This window comes from Aquarana catesbeiana, linkage group LG01, assembly GCF_042186555.1.
Source record: "Aquarana catesbeiana isolate 2022-GZ linkage group LG01, ASM4218655v1, whole genome shotgun sequence".
Lineage (NCBI taxonomy): Eukaryota > Metazoa > Chordata > Amphibia > Anura > Ranidae > Aquarana > Aquarana catesbeiana.
The window spans coordinates 958119912-958145113 of NC_133324.1; the positions used below are offsets into that span (position 1 = coordinate 958119912).

Genomic DNA, 25202 nt, shown 5'->3' on the forward strand with positions numbered 1-25202 from the left:
TTGACACCTTGCGAGCCCCGTCGTGGGGCATCCCAGGCCCTTAGGTCTCGCATGGATCTTAAGGGGAACCCCCTACGCCGAAAAATCGGCGTGGGGTCCCCCCCCAAAATCCATACCAGACCCCGATCTGAGCACGCAGCCCGGTCAGGAAAAGGGGGTGGGGACGAACGAGCGCCCCCTCCTGAACCGTACCAGGCCGCATGCCCTCAACATGGGGGGTGGGTGCTTTGGGGGAGGGAGCACCCTGCGGGGCCCCCACCCCAAAGCACCTTGTCCCTATGTTGATGAGGACAAGGGCCTCTTCCCAACAACCCTGGCCGTTGGTTGTCGGGGTCTGCGGGCTTATCGGAATCCGGGAGCCCCCTATAATAAGAGGGCCCCCCCACCCTATGAGTATGAGGTACATGGTACCCCTACCCATTCACCTAGGGAAAAAGTGTCAACAATAGAAACACACTACACAGGTTTTTGAAATAATTTATTAGACAGCTCCGGGGTTCCTCTTCTCCGCTCTCTCTGTCTTCTCCCGATGTTCCAGTTTTTCGGCCGGCTCCTCCACTGTCTTCATGCCGCTCTCTTGCCAGCAGAGGTCCGGACTTCTGGCTTCTTCTCATGTTGACACGACGGTCTCTCTGGCTGGACTGGTCTCTGGGCGCTCTGATGTCACTTATATAGGCGGAGACCCCGCCCCCTTATGCCGTCACAGTCCCTAGGCATGCTGGGACTGTGACGTTTTAGGGGACGTGGTCACCGGGTGATGACTAAGATTTAAAGCATGCTTTAAATCTAGGTACAGCAGACTTTTGGGAAAAAAAAGTCCGCCGGAGCCTAAAACAATTTTTAAAAAATGTGACTGTGCGGGGCTCCACCCACCCAGACACAACATTCATTTACAGAATTCAGTGAATGGGGAAAAAATACAACTACCATCATCCATTGCGGATGTTGCCTTGTAGTTCTCAATGAACTAACGGTGATAGTGAGCGCTCTAGTAGTTCATTGATCCTTCCTGTGACTCTGTAATTGCCTTCCTATATGAGGTACGAGCAGACAGATACACTGACTGTCTGCAGGAGCCTAGTATTGCACCTGTGATATTCTGATTGCAGGTGCAATGCTACAGGCTCCTAATTAAAAACAAAAAGAAAATAATGCACATTTGTTTTACCTACAAAAAGATGTGCATTTATTTTTTTTAAGCTTTTTGAATCAGAAACTCAAAGGAGTCGGAGTGACAGGAGGCCACATTTCCAGGCAGAAGAGGAGCAGCACCTCTTATTAGACACCCAACACACCCTTCCATGTCTGGTCAGTGATGTCATAGTACACGCCGGGCACACTGTCACTATGGTGAGGGAAGATACATCCAAGAACCAGACCAACGATAATTATTTTCTTTCACACTGGGCAGTTTTCAGACGTTTTAGTGCTAGAAAAAGCCTCTAAATAGTGCTTGAAAGCTGCCTCCCATTCATTGCAGTGTGACTTTTCACACTGGGGCGGTTCACTTATGGGACATTAGGAAAAGTCCTACAAGCAGCATCGTTGGGGTGGTTTGGGAGCGATGTATTTACTGTATTGGCGTATAACACTCACTTTTTCACCATGAAAATCGGGTGCAAATAGCATGTGCGTGTTATACGCCAATACTTCAATTTTAGCTGCCAGGGAGGGGGGTGGGAAGAGCGCCATCAGATTACATACAGTGAGAATCTCCTGTTTACTTGGCGGCCTCTGTAATAGGAAGTCCCGTCTCCTGGGCCACCATTGGACCACTGTTCTGTCTATCATAGAAGATTCTCACTGTATGTAATCTGTTGGCGCTCGTCCCTCCCTGTCCCCTCTAAACTGCAGAAGGACATAGATCAGGCTGCAGTGATGGCAATGGCGAGGCTGCTGCATTGATGGCACTTGTGAGGCTGCAGATGGGCATTGATCAGGCTGCATTGATGGCAATGGTGAGGCTGCAGATGGGCACTGACCCAAAGTTCCTTATTTAAAATTAAAGTTTTTTCCTGAAACTTACTTCTTAAAATGAATGTGTGTGTTATAGGCCTGTGCGTGTTATACGCCGATAAATACGGTAGTTCCATCCAAAACACCGTGCCCATTGAAATTAATGGGCAGCGCTTCCAATGCGCCTAAAAAGAGCTTTGAAAGTGCTGCAAAACTGGACTTTACTTTTTTTTTTTTTTTCTTTTAAGGTAAAAGCACCCCACTAGTGGCCAAAAAGCTCTACGAAATTGAGCAGCACTTTAGCACTAACGTTCGGGTGCTGCAGTGTGAAAGTACTCTTAATGATCAAGGATTAATATTGTGTTGCTTGGGTTAACAGACCCTGTGTGTATATATAGGGAAAAAAAATGTATAAATCTGTGTTGATTTACTAAAAATGAAGAGTACAAAATCTGGAGCAGCTGTGCATGGTAGCCAATCAGCTTCTAACTTCAGCTTCTTCAATTAAAGCTTTGACAAATAACCTGGAAGCTGATTGGTCTCTATGCAGAGCTGCACCAGATTTTGCACTCTCCAATTTTAGTGAATCCCCCCGTGTCTGCAGAGAGAGATGGGGGGTCTCTGTGGGGTCACTGGTGGGCATCTCACACCCCATACACCGGGTCTGACCTGGAAGGGATTTACAATTCTGGAAACTCTTCTGTCCCTCTCACTAAAATGCTATAAATTCCTCTCCATGTTTTATTTCTCTGAGATGTAGAGCATGCGACCAGGGGTGCCGACACACCTGAGGAAGGTCAATCTGATTAATGAATGTGGATCACCCCACCCGTACCAGGTGAGACATAAGGCCCTTCCCCCCACACAGGATCACAGAATAGAACACCGAGGATAATCCAGGAGTCCAACCAGCCAACTTACTCTAAACTTCTAGATTTGCCGTCTTCATGTATTAGTCCCGATCTACAACCCATCGTCCCGATCTACAACCCATCGTCCCGATCTACAACCCATCGTCCCGATCTACAACCCATCGTCCCGATCTACAACCCATCGTCCCGATCTACAACCCATCGTCCCGATCTACAACCCATCGTCCCGATCTACAACCCATCGTCCCGATCTACAACCCATCGTCCCGATCTACAACCCATCGTCCCGATCTACAACCCATCGTCCCGATCTACAACCCATCGTCCCGATCTACAACCCATCGTCCCGATCTACAACCCATCGTCCCGATCTACAACCCATCGTCCCGATCTACAACCCATCGTCCCGATCTACAACCCATCGTCCCGATCTACAACCCATCGTCCCGATCTACAACCCATCGTCCCGATCTACAACCCATCGTCCCGATCTACAACCCATCGTCCCGATCTACAACCCATCGTCCCGATCTACAACCCATCGTCCCGATCTACAACCCATCGTCCCGATCTACAACCCATCGTCCCGATCTACAACCCATCGTCCCGATCTACAACCCATCGTCCCGATCTACAACCCATCGTCCCGATCTACAACCCATCGTCCCGATCTACAACCCATCGTCCCGATCTACAACCCATCGTCCCGATCATACTGGAAGTAATGGTGGGAAGCGGCATGTTTCTTGTGGAAAGTTGTCCATGATTCTCATGAATTGGTTGAAAATAAAAAGCGATCAGCAGGAAGTTTTGCTCAGCAGAAGAACATAAATTTGGGTTCTGAATTGGCACACAAAGTGTTGCACAGAATTAATGTAATAACAAAAGCCTTCTAAGATACTTGAAGGGAAAGTCACATAATGATTAAAGGATAAGTTCACCTTTTAAGAAAAAAAAAAACAGTAAATACACTTTATTTTTACTTGCAAAAAAAGTGCATTTAATTTTTTTACTTAGGATCATCAGATCTCTGGTACAATGTCAGGCTCCTGCAGACTGTCAGTGTAGAAACTGCCTGTATTGGAGGTACGGGGAGACATTTCATTCCAGGAAGAATCAATGAATTACAAGGATGTTCACCAGCGCCCCCCTCATATTGCATTGGGAACTACAAGCCGTCATCTGAAAAGGCTTTCTATACTTGTAGTCTCTTCATTCACAGTACTCTGAATGGCTGGGCCGTATATATGGGATGGGGGGGGGGAAACAGTTTCCTTAGATTAAGATTTTATAAATCATCCAAGAGAAAGAATGACAAAAAAGGGTTAATCTGTGAAAGGGAGGAGCTATAGGACAGTATGAATAGCTAATGAGAGGTCATGTGATTAGTGAGTGGGAAGGGCTGGAGCACATTCATTGGTTGGTATTGGTCATGTGATGAGTGGGCGGGGTCAGTGCTGACTATATCTGGGTGGAGAGGAGAAGCAGTCAGCCATTTGTGTGTTGGGAGAGGGAGGTGTGCTGTGTGGTGGAGAGGGGTTTATACTGAAATACAATAACATTTGAAGCTTCTTGTAGGGAAAAATCTTGATTGATATATCAGCACAGAGATGATCTTAATCTCAGTATAGGGAGAGAACCAACTTGTATATCAGAGACAGAGCTCAGTCCAGGGAAATCATTCATAAATAGGACTTAGTTGTCTCTTATGAGCTTCTAGAAATAAGAGGAGCCATAAAGTCCAGTGTTCTGTGTAGGGAGCCGCTGATACAAAAGTTGTATTTGGAAGGAGATCCTAAAGGAAATGTTCTGGGATGTGAATATAACAATCACCCAGCGTGTGTGTATAGAGCTGTATGGGCTGTGCAAACTCTAATTTAGTTGAGGGTCCAGCCTCAAAGCAATCCACCATGTTTGAAGTTGGGAAATGAGGAATAGATTTATTTTTTTTTCTCTGCCCCCTCTTGTATTTTTGTAATAGTGCAGCAATGCCTTCAGTATACAATTTCCTTTACATTCTGGTCAGAGTAATTCTTAAAACTGAAAACCAGAACTGAAGTCATTTCTGCTATCGGCCTTTTCAAGCAGTAAAGACAAAGCATTGTCCTCATCACACTGCTCCCCATACACATTACAGGCTTTTCCTATATAGTGATGGGTTTAGTCAGCTGGGGGATGGGCTCATTGGCTCCCTATTTGCTCCTAATTGCTCCCCTCAACTTCTCATATCATTATATTGTGTCCAGCAGCTCCAATAATGTGGAATACACTTGGAGACATCACCTCTTTTGGTAACGGTCATTGCTTCCTTTTTCAAATGTAATAATTGTACAGGATCAAAAAATGTAAGTTAAAACCTCAATGGTGTTGGTGTCAAGAATTCCTCCATCACTGATCATCAATGGAGTGAAACAACATGATACAAACACTGGAAGTTTAGTCTCCCCGGTCTTACTCAAGATGTTGTGCTGCCATGTTTGATGATCCCGGCCATTAATATATTAATGTTTAATACTTTGTACCATCAGACACTCCACACCTCATGTCCGGGTTCACACTATAGCGGTGCAGGTACAGGCATGTTTCCAGTTCACACATTGCATCTCTCCCGCAGGCAGTTCACTCTGCGAACCACTGCGGGTGTCAATACAATGTTAATGACACCCCCAGATCGGTTCTCAGATCGCAGTGCGAACTGTGGATTCGGACAGAAATCGGTTTGCAATGGTGTGAACCTCAATGCGATCCCATTGCAGTGCGGGAATCCAATGCTTTATGGCTGAATTTGCATTGCATGTGATCCGCACCAGCAATGCTCTTTTGGGCTGTGCAGTTCAGGAGATGTGTATGGAATGGACCAAGACACAGATAGTGCCTGTGTACATTGGAGCCTGGCGTGTCCAAAATCTGCCACTTGGATCACATTACATTCAAAGTCCATCGGCACATTAGCTCAGCAGCACGTGGGAATCCTTATCAGGCACATAAACACAAACCACAGGACAGAAGCAGCAGAGGCCCAACGTTTAAAGCCAGCTGGGTGTCACAGATGAAACCGGCACTGACTGAACTGAGATCAAGCTACCATACACAGACCTATAGGAGCAGGTGTGGAAGCAATATAAGATCAGTGAACATGTTTCCAGCCTATCTGCCCCTTTCTCAAGCCTGGTTTATGCAAAGCCAGGGGGAGGCTTATAAGTGCTAGATCCAGACCCCCATCCTGTACACATTGTATCCAGAAATCAAGAGCTCTTCTACAGGAGCAATAACTGCATAAATGGAAAGTGACAGTGCAGCGCTTATAAAATCCTAAACACCTTAACTTGCATGTATACGTAAAGTGCTAAAATGAGTGATAATCAAAATACCAAAAAAAAACTTTTTTATATGAATTGTTTAAATACAATATATTAAAGGATTATAACAACTAAATGACATCAATCCTTATAAAGTGCTTGTAGTGCAAAAAAAAAAAGTCCCAGCAAATGGTGCAACGATTAACATCAATCTCCCTCCTCAGTATATACATCCAGAACATCCCAAGGTGCAGCAAGAGCCACTCTCACCAATAGCACATCAGACCACCACCTCTTCAATGCAATGGAGAGATGTTCAACAAAAAAGGGCAAAAACATAGGGATGAGCTGACATTTTTTTGAGCACTTGTTTAATGGATCGGCCACTGGAACAGAATGACATTCCAATCATGTTTCCTCTTTTGACAGGGCACATAGGACACTTCCAAACACACCCCAAAATAACAGAGCTTTGTGTAGAAAGAGTCATGTTATGGGTAACGAACCGGGGATACAATCACTGCTCTGCAATGAGTTCAGGGAGGGAAGCACCACACGAGGGTTCATCAGATTGCACACAAGAATAACTTTCTATGGCAGGGGTAGACTAGCTGGGGCTCTCCAGCTGTTGCAGAACTACATGTCCCATCATGCCGCTGCCAGCCTTGCAATGCCTCATGCGAAATGTAGTTCCACACCAGCTGGAGGGCCCCAGGTTGCCTACCCCTGAACTATAGGATCCTCATCCTCTTGTCTTGTGGCTGAATCTGGGTTTTCTGCTTTCCAGCTTTCCCTCATGTATTTCAGCACTTCTGTAGTTTGACTACCTTTTAGTATACTCAAAAAAAATCACTAAACATCCTTTGTATCCCAGAGGCAACCTTGGTCAATGCTTCAGGAGGAGTATCCATCCGAAAGCTATTTTGCCAGTCAACATGTTAATGTTTATATTTTTCATAGTCCAGAATAGCATCCTCCTATGGAAGCTCCCCTGTAGGTAGAAAATGGATGACTACTCCAAATGCCCACACACCAAGGTTTGCCATCCACAACCAGGCCATCTGAATTGTTATTGGCACATTTCTGGATCCTTTTAAGACATTGTGCCACACTTGCCTCTTATCACCGTCCCTTTGACCTTAGCAAGACCCAAAGTCTGTGAGCTTGATGGAATGGCAGTCCAGGTCAAAAACCTGAAAACATCTGGCATCAAGTCCATGTGTACCAGTCCTTTGGTAATGATGTAATTACATTATTGGGCCATATTTGTTCAAGGCATATACCTGCTATTCTTGATGTAGCACCCTGGAGCTTAGATCGGGATGCTCCCCACAAATTTACCTGCCAGGAGTAGTCAACCTGGTCAATTTTGTTAGTGATCAATTGTTTTCTCCCTAAGTTTTGACCTTTTATTGCACTTTTCTCTTCTACCGCTAGGTGGCCGGGTACTTGGTGGTACTTGATATGAGAAGGGAAACTCAAGGTCAGGTTATGTGTATATCAGCCAGTGGGCAAGGGTTTTCTTGGATTCTTGGCCTGCTAGGAGAACCTATATATGATCTATGTTGTGTGCCACCCGGACGGCTGTCTTGGTGGACATGTGTCGTGTTGCCCCGGGCTGCTAGTCCGGATGTTGGGCCTATCCGGGGGGCATCTGCCTTCTAAGCTGTCTGAGGCCTATCCAGAAGCAAGAGAGCAGTGCAAGGTTGGGATTGCGGCTTGCAGTCCAACCAGAAGTGGCGGTTCTGCCGGTTGGAAAACCTGTCAGTGGTCGGAGGTAGAGGGGAAGCTGTCGCCACAAAGGGGCCATCCGCCTTATTACCAGGGACCACAGCGAGTAACAGAGTCACATTCTCACTGAACGGGCACGGTGGAGAATCTGGAAACTTCAGACGGTGATCAGGTCAGGGACCCAGCAAGCAAACGTGACGCTTGAAGAGCAGCCTTGTGTGTCAAGCCAGAGACTGAGCAGGCTAGTGGGGTGAAGCATCTGGAGTGCCAAGCTAGGGACCCAGCAGAGAGGTGGGGGGTGACGCTTGAGGAAGATACCACAGTGAAGATTGGAGGAGCTCAAGGGATTCAGTGGCAGTGAATCAGAGGGTGTAGTGAGAGACCAGGATCTCAGTGGGTGGAAGAACTACAAGGAGAAGTTGTAGTGAAAGTGAAGAAACTGTTACCATAAGAGACAGCATTTCTGCACATGCAGATGTGGCTTCTTGCTGGAGGCTTTTCCCTGCACGACTGTCCCCCTATTGAAGTCTCGGAGTCTGCTAATTGAACTTGTAACTGCTCAAGGGTGTCCTGGCCCTAACCCTCTTTCCCCCATAAAAGTTTAAGAGAAATAAACATCTATTTTGCATTCAAAAAGTGTCTGGCACCCAATAACTTCCACCTTGGACCCACTATGCCTCACAGCCCACCAAATACAAAAGGATGTCAGCTACCACTGGCCATGGAGGTTCTCATTAGACTGAAGTAGGCCGGAGACCTTGCATTATTATTATTAGTGTTGATCAGGGATTCTACCTTACTGTTCCTTTTTATTTTAGCGTAAGTTTAGTGACCTCTTGGAAAAAGTCTATTTTGCAGAATACTTTTTTTTTTTTTTTTTTATGCATCTACATAACTATTTGTGGAGGATATTGAAATGGTGGTTAGCTTGTTTTACTGACCTGTTTTCGTGTCATTGTGCCAAGCATACTTTTCCAAATTCCTTCACAATAAGGAAGTATTCTTGGAAGTCTATTTTCTGTAGTTATTGTGAATAGAAGGAGACCATTCTATCCAGAAGATCTTCCATATCATGAGCAATGGAGGCCATAGTGTCCTGAAGAGAAAAATAAAGTGTTAAATTTATTAGGCAGAAAACAAATCTTTAAAGAGATAGAATTGTGTCAAATATGAATACTGTTCATCCTCATCCTCAGTTATTTACCTATAAATATGACATGCTCAATAGTCCATTTTTTTTTCCCCCCCGTCCTGCAAGCGCACCGCCCCATGTGAAAGGCTCTCACACTGGGGCTGCAGGGGAGACATTTTTCAGGTGCTATTTAGCCCAAAGGCACCTGAAAAGTTCCTCAGTGTGTTATTGGATTTAGTGTGCAGCAAGCGGCTATATTTGTTGTCATAAAGCACATTGGTGTATATTGAGTACATGGAAACCAAAGAATTTCATTACAAGAATATGCAGATTTTATTGACATGTACACTTGTCTGTCTCCTGAGTTAATAGGCGATCATTAGGGGTTATGTCATTACCACCTCAGCTTCAATAGTAAGTGAGGTTGTCTTATGATCTGGAAGAGGACACAAGGCAGCACTTGATGAAGCTCCAGAATGGACATCATTTGCTCTTCATGCCATATGTATTACTGTACTCCTAGTTAGGTTTTCTGAAACCATTTCTGCTTTCTATGGCAAATTAACATATTTCACAATGTCCATGGCAGAGCACTTCTTTGGGGCATTGAGGATCAACGTGTCCCAGAACATTTGCCTGACTTCAAGAGAACTTCCTTCCTTTTTTTTTTCTTCATTGAGCTAAGGTAAGATCCTTTTTGACTTGCCACCAAGCAAAGTCCCTATACATTGGGTCAGGACCCTCTGCTTTACAAGGCATACCATGATGCCAAAGATCCACACATCAATGGTTGGGTGCAGCAGCAATTGTTCCCTTTATGTTTTGGGGTGTGCAGTTCAGTAGATGTGTATGGAATGAACCAAGACATAGATGGTGCTTGCGTACATTGGAAAACCAATATATACAGTGGGGTCGGAAAGTATCCAGACCCCCTTTAAATTTTCACTTTTTGTTATATTGCAGCCATTTGCTAAAATAATTTTAAGTTCATTTTTTTTTTTCTTATTAATGTGCACACAGCACCCCATACCCCAAAAACACAGGATTGTTGACATTTTTGATATATCAAAAAATAAAAACTGAAATATCACATGGTCCTAAGTATTCAGACCCTTTGCTCAGTACTTTGTAGAAACCCCCTTTTGATCTAATACAGCCATGATTCCTTTTTTGAAAGATGCAACAAGTTTTTCACACCTGGATTTGGAAATCCTCTGCCATTCCTCCTTGCAGATCCTTTCCAGTTCTGTCAGGTTGGATGGTAAACATTGGTGGACAGCCATTTTTAGATCTCTCCAGAGATGCTCAATTGGGTTTAAGTCAGGGCTCTGGCTAGGCCATTCAGGAACAGTCACAGAGTTGTAGTGAAGCCACTCCTTCGTTATTTTAGTTGTGTGCTTAGGTTCATTGTCTTGTTGGAAGGTAAACCTTTGACCCAGTTTGAGGTCCTGAGCACTATGGAGAAGGTTTTCATCCAGGATATACCTGTACTTGGCCGCATTCATCTTTCCCTCGATTGCAACCAGTCGTCCTGTCCCTACAGCTGAAAAACACCCCCACAGCATGATGCTGCCAACACCATGCTTCACTGTTGGGACTGTATTGGACAGGTGAGCAGTGCCTGGTTTTCTCCACACATACCGCTTAGAATTAAGGCCAAAAAGTTCTATCTTGGTCTCCTCAGACCAAAGAATCTTATTTCTCACCATCTTTGAGTCCTTCTGGTGTTTTTTTTAGCAAATTCCATGCGGACTTTCATGTGTCTTGCACTGAGGAGAGGCTTCCGTTGGGCCACTCTGCCATAAAGCCCTAACTGTTGGAAGGCTGCAGTGATAGTTGACTTTCTACAACTTTCTCCCATCTCCTGACTGCATCTCTGGAGCTCAGTCACAGTGATCTTTGGGTTCTTCTTTACCTCTCTCAGCAAGGCTCTTCTCCCCCGATAGCTCAGTTTGGCCGGACGGCCAGCTCTAGGAAGGGTTCTGGTCATCCCAAATGTCTTCCATTTAAGGATTATGGAGACCACTGTTCTCTTAGGAACCTTAAGTGGGGCAGAAATTTTTTTGTAACCTTGGCCAGATCTGTGCCTTGCCACAATTCTGTCTCTGAGCTCTTCAGGCAGTTCCTTTTGACCTCATGATTCTCATTTGCTCTGACATGTACTGTGAGCTGTAAGGTGTGACAGGTGTGTGGCTTTCCTAATCAAGTCCAATCAGTATAATCAAACACAGTTGAACTCAAATGAAGGTGTAGAACCATCTCAAGGATGATCAGAAAAAATGGACAGCACCTGAGTTAAATATGAGTGTCACAGCAAAGGGTCTGAATACTTAGGACCATGTGATATTTCAGTTTTTTTTTTTTTTTAATAGTTCTGAATTGAGTTTAGTGTTAGTGGCCAAGCAAACTGTTTGTCATGTTGACTACACACTGGATAGAGGGTCAACCAAAACTGTCAGGTGTTAGCATATGTGACCCTGTCTATGAATCTATGTAATACGTACATGTAAAGAAGCCAGCAATCAGCCAATTCCGGGTGACAATCCCAGAATTGCTGCTCTGCCATCTGGGGACCTACAGCTGACGGACCTCTGACTACCTCTGCTCATTCAGCTCCTAGGAATCCTCCTTTTCAATGCACATGCTGTGCACAATACAACAGGCAAGAAACCTGGAAACCTTTGGAGTAGAGTACAGTAGCTCCCCACCTCCCCCTGGCCTGGCCAGGCCAAGCAGAGAAACTGGGAATTAAGCAGGCCAATAGTAAGTTCAACAATGCCCCGGCTTCTCTGCAAGGTGCTGTTATAGTGATGTTGTAGCTGGCCCTGGGGGTACCTGATTGGAGCCATCAGCCATGGCAGCTGTGGATAACCGGCATCCCCTGGAAATAAAAAAAATAAATAAATTAGTCCTTCCCATCCCTTCATGTGACCTTAGATACCTGTAAAAAAAAAAAAAAGACAAGAGAGAATTTATTGGCCCAACCTGGTCATCTACGTGTCCCTAAAACAGCCCACACATTACTTTTGTAACATATCTTGCACCATGTTTAGTCCAAAACAAAATTGACTCATTCCTGCATCAAATAACTCATTGTTGATGATGTGGGAATACCATTGTAAGAAACAGCTGGTCCAAAAGATCAGTGCACACACTCTTTAAGGTATTGCCAGGAGTACCCTCAATGTGCACAAGCTGCTACTTTAAATGAAATAATATATATGTATGTGTATAAAAAAAAAAAAAATATATATATATCTATATCTAAGGGGAGTGGAAACACTGATTGCAGCTTTGAAGATCTCACAGGACAATTTTACTTTTTTCTTTTTGAGACATCCTGGTTTCATTTATGGACTGTTTAATCACTGACTTTATTATTTATTTTTCATTGGTTTACTAATGTATCAGTTTTTAAGTACTATCACCTGTCACTGGGTTTACTGATTTATATTCTTAGTCAGCACTACTATTTACTTTACCTTTTTTATAGTGTAAATACTTTTATAAATACCATTGTAATGACTGTGTAAAAAGGCAAATTACCAGGGGAAGGGGTTTGAAACAAATACCCCAGTGACTTTTAAGGTGCTTTTAAGTATATAATAGACACGAAAAATAGATAAATCTGTACAATCATTTTATAAAAGATCTATAATTTTTATTAGAAACTCATTTTTTTAAAACCATATGTCTCTAACAAATAAGACATCATCATAAAAATTAGTACAAAATGGACCAACAAATTAACCCATTCAAGGGCACATAAAGACAGAGGTACTTAATTCCATGACAATCTGCCGCTCGACATGTTTCTAATACGAGCTTCTTCTGGAGTTTGTGGCAAAGATTGTAGTAAGCTCTAAACAGTAAATGAGAAACAAAAACAATAAATACACAATCGTGAAAAATTATATATGTTAATTGACAATGCAAAATGTTGAACCAATAAGGTTCAACAAAATCAAAAATTGTACAAAAATGGTCATCTGTTACAAAGCAAAATAGATATAGATAGAGAGATATATATGTATGTATGTATATATATATATATATTATATATATATATATATATATATATATATTTGTTGTGATTGATAAATCTTACCAGGTTGTTGTGCACCAGTAATGCATTAAACTTGAAGTGGCTGAAAAACCGCTACAACTTTTTCAAAATATAGGCTCTCATACATATGGGTTCCCTTGTCTTGATATGGCCACAGAGGAATATAAAGTTTTGTATGGTCCTTAAACAATAGAATTCACAGTTAGCCAAAGCATGAATGCAATAAGCATTTGAATTAGTCCATAGCTCAGGAGGAGTTTATTACCTCAAATAGAACCAACAGATAATTGCCTGAATTGAGAGACACCTCCCAGCAATTGATGAAACCAATAACCAAGATAAATTGGTATACAATAGGATGACAATGCTGTGGACTATAAAAGGTTGTGCAGAGGAAGAGATCCCTTCTCTGCAACAATTTCTAAGTAGAAAAACAAAAAAATAAAAAAATAGAAAGACGGTTAAAACGGCTTTGTAAATGCAGCTACTGTCACAAAATGACAGGGCTGCAGATAGAGCACTTATAAAATGTCCAAAGGCAAATAGGCTTGGGAGCGATCCATACACTCCCTGTAGTAGGGTGCCTGTAGCAGAGCAGTATGCGGTGTGTCGAACCGCCTTTATATACCCCCCATCCCGGTGGCGTCTGACCTCACCGCCGGGATGCGGACGTTGATTGAGAATGCCTAGGTCGCGGCCAATTGGGGGAACGCAGCGGCGTCATTTCGACGTCAGCTGCATACATAACTAGTGCGCAGCGTTTACTTACAGAGCCTAAAGACGCCACCAGCGCCATCTTAAAAGAGGGCAAAATAAATGGCAAACCCCTCAATATCCATACTGGAACGCCGGGCCTGCTGCAGAAAAAGGTATATACTTGAAAGTCCATTATTAAATGGCTTATCATGGGCTCATCATTAGAGGTTTGTTGATATGGTATTCCCCCAATATACCACAACCGGACTCACATCTCTAAGGCTCCCAATTTAGGAGCGATTGGTTATTCACTCATCAAACGTGGGTGCCCCGGGCGTCCTTGTGGACCTAAGTAGACAAGGGTAGCCATAGATGAGAGACCTAATTAATAATCAGTTTAAATAGATTAATGAGTATGTATACATATATTGTTACACAAACAACCTGCAAGAAAGTCAACACCAACTCAGTGGAGAATTGTTACAATGATACCGAAATATATATACAAAGGTGCATCATAAAGATGCCCACCATGTATAGACATTCAAAAAATAAAATCAAAAACCAGGAAGGAAGTGGAAAAGGGAATTTTACAGAAATGGTTTAAAGCTAAATGCATCATTCATGCCTGGATATCTGAGGGCCGACAGTTCATGTATCCAACGTTCTTCCTTCTGAAGGAGTAGTTTGTCATAATCTACTCCCCTGTCTCCAGGGGGGATGTGTTCTAAAGCAAAGAAATGCAGACAACTGCTATCAAAATTATGCTGTTAGCCAACATGGTGGCTAATAGGAGTCTCCATTCTCTTTTTTTTGGATTAAAGAAACATGGTCCCTTATCCGACAAAGGGTTGCTTGGTCTTACCAATGTAGAACATTCGACATTCACATTGCATGATATACACTATGCCTACAGATTGGCATGTTGCTGCAAATTTGGGTTTAAAGAGATGCCTATTAGGCAACAATAGGCTTTGTGTCACCAGAATGTATCTACAATAGTTACATTGGTGACATGGTCTACTACCTTTGTTAGCCTCCCTAACAGTTTTTGTATGACTTTCATAGTGGACCAAGGTGTCCTTCAGGGAACGGGTTTGCTTGAAGGTAATCTCTGGATAAGGCTTTAAGTGCTTAGCCACCTTCTCATCCCCCATTAGCAGGTACCAGTATCTTTTTAGGATTTCTCGTATTTGTGTTGACTGGAAAAGCTAGTAATAAGTCGAACACCAGGGTTGACTTTTTTGATTTTACATTATGTATGAGGGGAGCTCTATTGTGTTTTTTTGCTCTAAGATGCCTTCTTGAGGCATTTTTTGCTGTATCCACGATTGAGAAAACGCAATCGCAGCATTCTAGCTTCCTTTTCCAAATCAGAATCGGCGCTGCAATTGCGCCTGACTCGCAAATATTGTCCATAAGGCACACTGGTGATGAGGGGAGCAGGATGGGAACTCGTGGCATGGAGCAGGGAGTTCCCTGCAGATGGTTTGCGATATAAAGTTGTTCCAATACTGCCATCTGGATTGACTACCATTTGAATGTCAAGAAAAGTTAAGTTTGACTGGCTAAATTCAAATGTAAACTTGAGATTGAACTCGTTAATCTTTAAACTCTCCAAAAAGGACAAAAGTAAGTCCTTGGTACCCGTCCATATGAATCTTCTCCATTGGGGGACTTGTTCCATGTACCTTTGCATGTCATCTCTACAAAAGAGTTGGCGCTCCCACCCCTCCAGATACAGGTTGGCATAGGAGGGGGCACATTTGGTCCCCATAGCCACTCCCTGTATCTGGAGGTAGTGGGGCCCCCAAATAAAAATGTTAATGGAAAGAATAAACAACAGGTCCAAGATAAATCTATTGTACTGGTAGGATACTTCTGGATTCTCAGAGATAAAGCCTTCAACTACACCATGTTGATGAGGAATAGAATTATACAGGGCCTCCACGCCGAGGGCTACCAACCACGAGCCCGCAGGAATAAAAACTCCATCGAGGGCGCGTAGAAGGTCATTGGTATCCTGGAGATAGGACACCAATCCCTCGACTTGGGGCCTAAGAAAATCATCGATTAACTGGCTAGATGTCTCCGTAAGGCTGCCATTGCCGGAGACAATAGGGCGGTCCGAAGTTTTTGTCAGGTTTTTGTGAATCTTCGGGAGTGCATACAGCGTAGGTGTTCCTGGAGAGGCAACATTTAGGATTTAAATCAAGTGGATTTATTTATAAGGCCTCTACGATAAGCCGAGCTAATTAAATACTGATAGCGATTGACCGTTAAGGTTAAATGATTTGATGATACCTTACAGTACCATTCACGGTTCTGGACAATGGCCAGCACCATAGATTCGTACTGGTCATTGTCCATCACCACCAAATTTACACCTTTATCTGAAGGCTTAATTGTGATGTTTTTATTTTGTTGTAGAGATTTTAAGGCCACCACCTGGGAGGGGGTTTAAATTAGATTCAGATGTATTTCTCCATTTGGTCCCCATGATTTCTTTCGTTACTTGATTGGTAAATGCCCATACATTGGGGTTTCCCTGTAAAGCAGGGAACTTCCAAGACTTGGGTTTATAGTTTTTGAGGTTTTAATGACTAGTGTGTTCAGCTTGTATGGAGGGGGTAAAGCCTTTACAGCTTGGTGTACACAATGAATGTTGCTGGCTATAGACAACCTCTCTAATTTTCCTGGGATGAGCTGATAAGCTGGGTGCACACAAATGGATTAAGATTTAGGCTTGTGTCCAACCAAGGTGGACATACATTGATTCTAAATCCGGTTCTCCCTGTAGAGCCACAAAATTATCCAACCATGTATGCCTGTATGTAACTTCAGTTTACGTTCTGACAAAAAAAACAATACTGTACCAATAAGCCACCCGGGTGGCATTTGGCCACCTTCAAACTTCCAGAAGAGGCCAGTCTGCTTTAGGATGTAGGCATCATGGCACAACCCTGGGAAAGCCACCTGAACACTCATGATCCGCTGTTTGGCGTCACACACAACTTGGAGGTTGGGGGAGTGGTACTGGTACAATCAATGGCCCCCAGGATTTGTGGCATTTGCACACAGCGGTAGAAAGCCACCTTCACTTCATTCCACTGCCCCTCATTTTGTGGCCAGTGGATAAATTGTGGTATAAGGTCAAGAATGGCATCTATGATCTGCTTACACCCTGGACACCGTGGGTTGGCTTACACCCATAATACTTCCATAGGTGGCTTGGAAGCTGCCCTGACCCAAGATGTACAAAGTCGCAAGCAACCTGACCATGCCTGGCACAGCATGACTGCTGCCTGTGGATGGTGAAATTTTATACTGTATGAGGTGATAGAATTGCATAATTGCATCTAACCCTAAGCAAAACCTGCTACGGATTTCAGAGTCCTGCGTGTTTTCCAAATATGCCAGTGGGGCAAAAAGCCGTGGCTGATAAAGGCAAACCACAGGTGCCTCCTGCTCTGCTGTCACCTGCTGTGCTGCCTCACAAAAGGCAGCAACGAATACTGCCACCATCAACATAAGCTGATCCTCTGCCATTTTGTGATCAGAGGGGCTCGCTGGAGCACATAAATGTGGGATTGCAAACAAGCGTGCGTGCCCAAATACTATAGATATAGATAGAGATAGATAGATATATAGATATATAGATATATATATAGATATATATATATATATATATATATATATATATATATATATATATATATATATATATATATATATATATCGATATATATATATATATATACCACATTGCACTGTGGGGCATTGTGGGTGTGCAGAGGAGTGTTGTGGAGTTGTGTCCCTCTGCTATATTTGGTAAGCCATTTCTAAGAGATTTTACTAACGTATAGTTTGAATAACGCACTGTTACTGGTTGATGTAAATTAGTAACTTTAACTTAGTCAAAATTTCACTGTCACCAATTATTAATAATGACAATCCTCATTAATGTGATCTGAAGGTAACAATGCTTGTCGGCCTAAAATATCCATTTACACAGACAGGTAGTTTTGTGGTTGGGAATTCGAGCCAACTTAGATGGACTTGGCTGTGTAAGTGAAGGCTGAGGCTAGTGCTGAACGTTTATGACAAGGAGCCTTGGTTCACATTGAAGCAATTTGACATTTCAAACTGCATGCCAAATCAGCGGCAATTGCCGGAAATGGCACCGTCCGCATTGGTGCAACACCATACAGTTTCTGTAGTACTTTTTGGCCATTTCGGGGTGTGATTTCCACCCCGAAATCAGTAACCTGCACAGATGTCTCTGAAATCGCCACAAAGTTGGGACTGACACATGCGGGAATGAAATTGTGTGAGTTCAGCTGAACTCGCACAATTTCATTCCCGCTGTCAGTTGGAACCAGGGCTTAAGGCAAGTAAAACGGTCTTAAAGTAGAGATTGGGTTTGAGGCAGCAGCTTCAGAGGGGGCAAATCTCAGAGAGGGTTAATCATCACTCATTCCCCCTCTAGTGGAAAACTTGGTGTCCCCAGCTGTCAGTGAAGATTTTGGCAGACATTAATCATAGCATGGGTGATGCTCTGTAGTGAGTATCTGGATTCACCAGAGTGTTCAACTGTCTCATGGAGTATTTATAAAGAGGGTTGTGCCAGTTGAAGCACTGGTTATTGGGGTGCTCAGCTGCTGCGGAGTAACACAATTGATCATTATTTCAGTCTGATCAGTGAGAAGCTCTCCTGCTAACTCATCAGACTCTGTCACCACAGAAACATTCTTCACTGATTCCTTGATCAAGGCTGTGGCCTCCTGTAGGGTCTTTATCCTGGTCTGTACTTCCCAGGCCTCAATAGCATTGTTGGTAGCCAGGAACTTCCTCTTTAGGATGGCCATGGGCACCTCTGGGCTGGGGATCGGGTCCATATTGTGTACTGGTTCCAAGGTCATGCGAGGGGGCCACTGTTTTAGTGCTACCCTGCAACTGGCTCACCTTCATCTTGGAAATAGTCTGGTTCCAACGCTGTAAAAATTGCTGGGGTATGTGTCTCACTCCCTCACCATAATAACAGGTGGAAGAGGTCTCGTTAGGGTTGGCAGCTGTGATGGCATAAACTACAGAATTGTTTGGCATGTGATTCATCATGTAGCCTGATTCACAGGCCTCGATGTCTAGAACCATCTCTTTGTACTTCCTGCTGTCATACATGTACTGAACGGTCTTGTTCCGTTCTTTGACGTGGAGGTCATTACTGGGAAAGACCAGCAGACCTAGAGCTCCAAGATCAGTGAAGTAGATAGATATGGTTGTTAGGTCCACTGTTAATCACTTTCCGGGATCCTTTTCCCTTCATCGCCTCTGTGTCATCTCTCAGAACCGCCTGGAAGTTGTCAGGAGTGACAAACTCCTTTTTGTGTAGTTCTTCAGCACTCCAGTTTAGAATGATTCCTTTTGTTGGATTTATCTGCAATATCGTCGTACTTCATCACCCCGATCCGCTCATCAGGCATACCGTTCTTCTTGACAATTTGATAAGCTTGGCACATGTCAGCCTGGTGTCTGTAGTTTTACCACCCATTGCTTCCCCCCCTATTGTCTAGGTCATTGACGGGCATGGATGTGGCCAGGACATCGAAGCTGAGGATTAGTCTCACTAGAAGCATCTTAGATGAAGTAGCAGGGCCCTGCTCCCCTCCAGCCATCTGGGTGTTATGTCTCTGCCCTCCCACAATGGTGACATTTCCTCTCAGTAGTGTGTATTTTCCCCTTGCCCTCCTACAAGGCCATAAAAAAGGTTTTACTATTATAGCTGGAGCACACATTTATTGCTCTATTCTGAAATTTAAAGTGAATGCATGAGTGGGTTATGAGGTTGAGGCGATGTCATGTTTTGGCTTGGTACTGGGCACAGAAATGAGGCAGATTTTTGTAAAGTTACTAAGGCCCCTTTCACACTGGAGCGGTTTTCAGGCGGTATTGCGCTAAAAATACCGCCTGAAAACCGCCCCTAAACAGCCTCCGCTGTTCAGTGTGAAAGCCCGAGGGCTTTCACACTGAAGCGGTGCGCAGGCAGGGCGGTGAAAAAAGTCCTGCAAACCGCTTTTTTGGAGCGGTGTATTCACCGCTCCTGCCCATTGAAATCAATGGGACAGCGCGGCTATAGCCGCGCTGTACAAGGGATTTTACCCCTTTTTCGGCCGCCAGCGGGGGTTAAAACCGCACCGCTAGCGGCCGAATACCGCTGCAAGAACGACGGTACAGCAGCGCTAAAAATAGCGCTGTTGTACCGCCGACGCCCCCACCGCCCCAGTGTGAAAGGGGCCTAAATGTTGAAGTCATCACAGGGAAAGGCCAGCAGACCCGGAGCTCTGTGATTAGGAAATAAGATGAAGATATGGTTGTAAGGTCCCCTCTAAATCACCTTCCCAGATCCTTTTTCCTTCATCTCCTCTGTCTCACCTCTCAGAACTGCTAGGAAGTTGTCAGGAGATGCAAACTCCTTTTTTTGTGTAGTCCTTCAGCACTGCTTTATACATGTCTGTCCTGTTGGGCCAGTTTAGAATGATTCCTTTTGTTGTATTCTCTTAATTATCTGCAATATCGTACTACATCAACTCCCCGATCTGCTCATCAGGGATGCCGTTCTTCTTGACGATTTGATAAGCTTTGCACACATTGGCCTGATGTCTGTAGTTTTACCAACCATTAGAGCCACCAGGATCACCCAGTGCTTCCCCCTCCCCCCCCATTATTTAGGTCATTGATGGGCATGGATGTGGCTAGTACAGTGAGGCTAAGGATTAGCGTCACTGGAAGCATCTTGGATGAAGTAACAGGACCCTGCTCCCCTCCAGTGGTCTACAATCCGGGTTTTCTGCCTCTGCCCCTCCCACAATGGTGAGATTTCCTCCAAACACTTTTCTAAAAGAACATCAATTGTGACTTCCACCTCTGATAGACACTCTTCGTCTTTTATTAAATACACAGTATCCACAAGTTTTTATACATTTTTGTGAACAACTTCGTATCAGTCTTGTTCTTTTGGTTCTTCTTCGTGATGGGAGTTTTTTTTACATCATATTCTATGGATGCCTATGGAATACACCATTCAGTGCCTGCAGTTGGTACAGTTTCTGTAAAAAAAACAATATCTAATCCAAAAAAGGGGATTGTCTCTCTAAGTGGGATGAAGCTTTCCCATCATATTCATTTACAAAAGCAAAAATGACGCACATGTGCTTGCAAGGCATGACCTTTTTTTCCAGTCCATACAAGTGCATGATGGCATTTTTTCAGAGAAGTCAACGATGTGCATTTTCTCCATTTCAGATTCACTTTTTAGTTTTTAATATACCAGATGTAGTGTTTTTTTATTTTATTTTTTTTTGACTGCAGCGTTAGGATTGCTTGACCTTCTTTTCATAACATGAGTGACAAATTGTTGTGATCAATTTCATAAAAAAATGGCACTTCATTGGAATATTTTCGATAACATTGGGAGTTCTGTAAGTTCAGCTGTATGTATCTAGAAAACACAAACATTTCTTATTTAAAATCTTTACCCTCTAAAGCCTCATACACACGATTAGATTTGTGGACGACCAAATGTCCATTTTTTGTGGCATGCTAGTCTCATGTCGAAAGTGAAGGGTTACTCAAAATACGAAAATTTCCATACGATAGAATACGTCAGAAGTGACGTAATGTGTTAAATAGTTATTGTATGTATATTTCATTTATGAGCATGCGTAGTCTTGCTCTTACGATTTTTTTTTTAATACGAAAACCGTACTAATTAAACAAAAATCGGCCAAAAATTTTATAGTCTGTACTTCCAGCTTTTGCCTGACAAAAAATCAGAATTGTCTGTCGAAAGCACCGTACTAATGATCTGAAAATCGCCAGACTGCTTGTCGTAAAAATTCCATTCAATTTTCGTATCGTGTGTACGGGCCATTAGGGAGAAAGGGCTTCAACATTTCTTTTAACTTACAGAAAGTTTCAGTATGTCTGAAAGCATGAGCGAAAGAGAGCGGAAAAGTGTGAGACTGTGAGGATAATTTTTTTTTATTTAAATATTTTGTGGACTAGTACAGGTACATTTACTTTCTTCACTGATAAATGGACTAAATGTTAATTTTAGTTACCGACACTCACAAGTAGGGATGAGCCAAACACCCCCGGTTCAGTTTGCACCAGAACACCGCGAACAGGCAAAAAATGTGTGCAAACATGTGAACACCGTTAAAGTCTATGGGACAGGAACATGAAAAATAGTCTTCATTTTAAAGGCTTATGTGCAAGTTATTGACATAAAAAGTGTATGGGGACCTGGGTACTGCCCCAGGGGACATATATCAATGCAAAACATTTTTTTTTTTATTTGTTTTTTTTTTTCAGGGGCAGTGATTTATTAATGCTTAAAATGAAACAATAAAAATGAAATATTCCTTTAAATATTGTGCCTGGGGGGTCCCCTTAGTCTAGAAAAAACAAAGCAACAAGCGCCTCTTAGTAAGACTGTTTAGAATTCAATAGCAAAATGCATTAAAACACTGACATGTAGGTATTTGTTATCAGGCACAGGGGGACCAGTATAGTCATACTCAGTCTCTGCAATCAGGATAGTGGTGTGTTCTGTCTGTCCATGCAGCTGGCGTCCTGTTCCACAGGAGACTTCCGGTATTCAGGCGGAATCCAAAGCGAGGCTTGGACCGCAGCCGAACGGTCACAGAGAGGGCTGGAGTACAGAGTTCAGTGGAGTGACTGTACTGCCGTAAAACGATGCGTTTCTGAGCATACGCACCAGGGGAATACAGGAGGTGCGCGCTCCTTTCTCAAGCTACGGTGTATAGGCTGTATGTGGCCTATTTATGTGCCTTGGTGTTGCCACCTAGTGGTGAGATTCAATATCGCTAACTGTGTGAGCACAGAAGCAATATGAACATAGTAAAGGATCAAATGATAATGGGGAAAGAATAGAGTGCACATACTTCACTATAAACTTTTACCAGGAATAATATATAATAATGGTAATGGAAATTTTGACACAAGTAAAAGACATAATAAAAATATAAATAGATGACCATATACCTTAAATTAAAAGAGGAAGTTTAATTCAAATATCTATCAATTAATGAATACTAACATGTCCATGTAAATAATAACCTTAATACCAAGCACAAGAATGTAAAATATATGTTAAGTAAATAAAACTGGATGGTACTGGGCTTGGATATTATAGGTATATTAGGATAATTTTGTTCTTTATTTGTTTTGTATATTTTAACTGAAGAAGGGAAAGTGTTTTTGGATGCAATACTAGGTGTTAAAAATAGAGATAATGAAATTTAGTAAAATTGGATACATTTGAATAAAAAAAATATTTTGGCATTATGATGATGGAAAAATGTCAATTTCCTAGAGATTGAGAGGATATTCCAGTACTGTATTTCAGGTCTTGCAGGCTTCTTCCAGTTGCTAGGAACTTCAGGGTGGCAATAAGTCTTTGCTCAACGGTGATGGAGTTTCTCATAACTGTGTTTTGCTTTCAAATATGTGGACCAACCACAGATAATGGTTGCTGGAAACAGGCGTCCGACAGCCTCCGGGAGTTCCTGTAGTCATCTGGATTGTTCTTTCAACCCTCATGCCCCGTACACATGACTGCAAATGTTGGATGTGAGCTTGTTGGCGGTAAATCTGACTGTGTGTACGCTTCATTGAACATTTGTTGTCGAACTTTCTGCCAACAAATGTTGGCTAGCAGGTTCTCAAATTTTCCGCCAACAAATTTTTGTTGTCGGACTTTCTGTTCAAGTGTACAAAAGTCCACGCATGCTCAGAAGCGGTTGGTCTTGTAAACTAGCGTTCCTTATGGAGAATTAACATTCGTGACGCGGCAAATTATGAAATCTCCAAATGCAGCGCACAATTCTCTTCTTCTTTAATGGGATAATAATGAAGCTGCTTTGCTGGTGATAATGATGGAGTTATTACAAACAAATTTTCAAAGGCTTTTTTTTTCAAGTGATATTAAGAATATTTATGTATGGCCAAAACACCAATTGCAATGATGCAAATTTTTTACCTCCTGGGCCTCATCCATATTGAATCTCAACTGTACGTTCTTGAACACACGCACACCGAAGAAACACTATCAATGCACGTAGATGCTTTCACTACGAAATCTATGAAAGGTATTTTGGGAATGTTTGTGCTGGGAGGAAGGGTGTGGCTACAAGGTCACATGCACACTACATCACTCCCACTTGTGCGTGAGATGTCAACACTACGTATTAAATCAATTGCTCTTTTAACAATTTTTTTTCAATGGGTAAATGTTGGCAACGATTTTGACAAACAAATGCTGCTTTGTTGGTCAGCAGTCGAGCAATCGGCCAATTTTCTAATTGTGTATTCCTGCTATAACAATTAAGTCCAAATTATATATTTATAGATATATATATAATTTTTTTTTTTATATGAATGCATAACATGCATTAATATCAAAAAGATTTTTAATTTAGAACAACTTTGAGGTAAGCAAAAATGTCATATACCTGTGTTGGTGCTGTTGATTGATTCCTCCTCCTCTGTGACTGGAGCGAGGTTTAGGATGATCTGTTCCTGATCTTATCTGGTCTCATCTTGTATATCTCTATGGACATCTTTCCCAGATGTTTTGTGACCATCATTCGTCTTTGTTTTTCTTTCAATATAACAGGAGAAAAATGACATTCAGAATTAAAAGATTAATTACAATGTATTCACCATGAACAATCTCATAATGAATGGAATTGGACATTGATGGGAAACATTACTAAATTTAAAATCACTTTAGCAAATAAGTGACAGAAATGAAATCATTACAATGTCTGAGTCAGCTGACCCACTGCACTACGTGAGGTCATGCATGCTATTTTGCTGAATTCTACATTACATTTCTGATGTGTGCGGCTCTTTGTGTACTGTATGAGAAACCAAAGATGCAGAAAACAAACAGTTATGGTGTGAGTGTAGAACAAAATATAGCTGAAAGGCACATAGCACAGTTGCAAAAATAATAAGGTCTACTCTTAATGACCTCCCCAATCCCTTTCCCTTCACCACATATGCATCACCTTAGAACTGCCGTTAGGAATTTGTCAAGAGTGAGGAACTTATTTGTGTTTTTCCTTCAGCACTCCCGCATACACGTCTTCTCTGCTGGCATGGTTTATAATGATTTCTTTGGTTGGATTCTCTTCATTATCTGCAATATCGTCATACATCACCACCACAATCTGCTCTTCAGGGATGCCTTTCTTCTTGACAATTTGATAAGCGTGGCACACTTCAGCCTGATGTCTGTAGTTGTACCAGTCATTGGAACCGGCCACCAGGACCACCTAGTGCTTTCCCCTATTTTCCAGGTCATTGATAGGCATGGATGTGGCCAGGACAGCGAGGCTGATGATTTGTGTTACTGGAAACAT

The 25202-nt window shown here is 42.7% G+C and overlaps 2 pseudogenes; both read right to left on the reverse strand.

Moving 5' to 3' along the window:
• Positions 1–14909, reverse strand: part of LOC141128517 (cathepsin Z-like) — a 62999-nt pseudogene extending 48090 nt beyond the window's left edge.
• Positions 14910–18265: 3356 nt separating this feature from the next.
• Positions 18266–25202, reverse strand: LOC141126580 (legumain-like; annotated as a pseudogene).